Below are 3,695 nucleotides of genomic sequence, written 5' to 3'. Positions count from 1 at the left end.
TTTTTCTGGTTAAATCTGAAGTGTTTTAGCATCATCGCGCCACTTGAAACGTTACACTCCCAGTGCGAGAGGCGCATGCACTTAGGAGACATCAAAATGCATCAGAGCAAATTCAATTTCTGTCAAAGTAATGTTATAGAAATAGACAATATCGAGAAATGGCTGGAAAACAAATGTATCCGACTGGTCGATAGCCTCCTGAAAGTCTGCCAGAGGTCGCGTCACAAATTAGGTGCTGTTGAAATGAGCAAAACAACGTTGACATTCACTTAAACGCTGACAAGTCGGCCCTGATGAGGGAACAAGAGCACTTTGATGTCACAATAACGACAACAAAAACAACCATAAGAGGGAATGTCCAAGGCTAGCTGTAGCCTGGACCGAATATGAAGTAGCCTGTAGCAGTGCCTGTCATTAACTTCCTCACCGTAGACTCCATTGGCTCTTTTCCCCTCATACCGATTTCAGTGGACTAGTTTTACCTGACTTCGGGCTCTGCACCTCACACTGGCAACAAAGACTCCCTGTAAATGTTAGATGACTCACTCATCTTTAGCCTTCTGAGAAATGTGGCAACTGGAATGCCTTTGGTTTATTATGCCCAAAATTATTTTTCACTCTTCGGCGTTGTTTTGAGTCACAATGGAACCATTCAGCCAGGCCCACAACAAAAATGTCATATGTGATTCTCAATGAATCCGGAGGTAGCCTACAGTTCTCCAGTCTTTTTCATTGCAAATTTGAAGAAAATTTTGGTCATCGGAATTTATTTGCTCTTTTTGGCTTTGGAGTCACACTAAGTCTTCTCCCACCTCAGGATAAAAAACGGTAGGTTCTTGTCATTTCATGCCATCCTCTTTAAACCAGTGAATAGCTTGACAAGAAAATAAGCAGAAATACAGCGCTCTGTGATTTGACTATTTGACTATGACTAACTTACATCTTGATTGAATGCAAATGGTAGCACCTCATCTGTTCAATCATAATACACGTCCATCCATCTCTTTTATATAGCGCTTGTCTTCATTAGGGTCATGTGTAACTAGAGCCTATCCCAACTGACTTTGGGCCAGAGATGGGTTCCACCTAAGACTGGTTGCCAGTTAATTACAGGGAACAGAGACAAACAACCATTCACAGCTATAGAGAATTTAGTCTTCAATCAACCTAACATGCATGCTTTTGCAGAGTGGGAGGACGTGAGCGTATCTAGAACAAGGGTCACCACCTTTTTTGAACGTGAGAACTACTTCTTGGGTATGATAAATGCAAAGAGTTGCCACTTCTGAAATTTATAATTTGCTCAAATTACATTTAATTATATGTTAGTATTATGATCTGAAGACCCTGACCATGTTCATGATTTATTACAATAATTATGAACAATTTATTTAACAAGGTAGAAAACAAATACCAATGTGCAACACTATTTCAATAAATTCTATTCTATTCTATTTCTCTGTAAGTTTTAACATCACAGGTGACAAACTCAAGGCATGGGGGCCAGATCTGGTCCGCCACATCATTTTGTGTGGCCCGCGAAAGCAAACCATGTGTGTCGACATCATCTGTCATCTTAAAGTATGTTATTCCCCTTGAAGAAGGAAGTAGCCTGCCACCTAACAAATAAACGCAAATGCAACAGTCCACTATTTTGGTTTGCGGTCTACTAAGTGCCATTCTAGCATAACGAATAAAAATATAAACGCACCACCTTTCTTTCCCAGACTTTCTCTATGTGGTATAGCATATCAAAATGCTGATTAGACAGCATGATTATTGCACAAGTGTGCCTTAGCCTGCCCATAATAAAAGATCACACTAAACTGTGCAGTTTTACTGTATTGTATTCACTAAAATATCTGAGTAAAAATAATACATCGTCGTCAAGATGGCGCCTACCGGTGTGGACGCCTCGGTTACGTGCTCTCTAGTATTGTCTATGTTTTTGTGTTTTTCATTCATCTTTGGAGAAATTACGCGACTCACTTCCACAAGGGAAGACTTGCTAAACATCAGGAAGTCTACCCCGGACTTTCTTTCACCAACCTTCGCAAATCCGCTCAGTTTTTTCCCCGAGTTACTCACCGGGGCAGCAACTGCGGTCTTTGGCACATAGAGGCAAAGGCGACGCCACAGAGGGAAGCGAGCCAGCATCCAAGTGAAGCTCCGCAAGACAGGATACAGATTGGCGTTTCCGTTGATCCTCCCTACCCAACAAAATGGACGAGCATCATCTTCTGACAAAGACCAGTAAAGACTTCGGACGTTCCGCCGCCCTGTGCTTCACGGAGACTTGGCTTTGTGAGGCTGTCCCCGATGGCACCGTAATGCTTCCCGGCTACCATCTTCACCGGGCATACCGCGTCATGGAGTTATCGGGGAAAACAAAAGCTATATGCTTCTATAGCAATGAAAAATGGTGTACAGACGTCATGGAGCTCAGCACACACTGCAGCCCTCGTTTAGAGTCGCTGTGTTAGAATTGTAAGCCATTTTACTCGCCTCGTGAGTTCGCATCTTTCATTCTCGCCGCTGTTTACATTCCGCCTCTCGCTAACATGAATGCCGCACTGCTAACGCTCGCTGAACAAGTAAACGAAATTGGAAAAAAAAAAAAAAACCCAGACTCACCCCTCATTATTCTCGGGGACTTTACTAAACTCAACCACGAACTCCCTAAATACAAGCAGCACATCGACTGTCCTAACGGGGAAAATAACATTTTAGACCACTGCATAACACATACCGTGCTATACCTCGCGCAGCTCTGGGCTCGTCTGATCACTGCTTAATTCACTTAAGATCAACATACAGGCAAGAACTTAAATGTGCGAAGCCTACGGTGAAAACAGTGAAAAAGTGGACCAACGAAGCAAAGCTAGAACTTCAAAGCTGCCAAGACCGCACAGACTGGAGTGTCGTTGAAAATTCAGCTGGCAGCCTAGATGAATATACGGACACTGTCACATCCTATATCAGTTTCTGTGAAGAGGTGTGTGTAACAAGTCATTTCACACATTCGATAACAACAAACCGTGGTTCACTGCCAAACTGGTTTGTTACTGCTACAAAAAAGGACAAACTCCGACTGCAACGGACAATCAAAACTGCTGAAAAGACTGTCGGTACCCCCCTACCCACCCTTGAGGACTTGCACACTGCCAGAACTAAGACAAGAGGATGCAAAATCCTCTTGGACCCTCCACATCCTGGTCACCACCTCTTCCAGCTCCTTCCCTCAGGTAGGCGCTATCGACCAATGAAAACTAAAACTAGCAGACAGCTTCGTCCCTCTTGCCATTTACTTCTTAAACAGTTAACTTACAATTCCATTGAAACATGCTGCCAATTTTTTGTCTTGAGTTTGTTGTCACATTTCTGTTGGGCCAATTAAATATTACTTGTGCACTCACTGTTGTAGTCTCGCCACGCTTCACTATTTCCATATCTGTTGTTGACCAATACTGGCCACTCATGTGGCGGAGTAGCATCTGCAACATTAGCACAATTGACATTGTCGCAGATTATCGCACTACTAGTCATTTTAAACTGCATACATTTCTTGAAGTCTCGGTGCCGTTTGCACACTGTTCATTGCACCGGACTATTGTTCTGTTAGTCATTTCAAACTGCTCTAATTGCACAATTGTCCCAAAAAAAAACAGCATTATCAGATTGCTCGCAACCTTTTA

This window comes from Phyllopteryx taeniolatus, chromosome 3 (assembly GCF_024500385.1).
Source record: "Phyllopteryx taeniolatus isolate TA_2022b chromosome 3, UOR_Ptae_1.2, whole genome shotgun sequence".
NCBI lineage: Eukaryota > Metazoa > Chordata > Actinopteri > Syngnathiformes > Syngnathidae > Phyllopteryx > Phyllopteryx taeniolatus.
Note: the sequence above shows the minus strand (reverse complement) of the source record.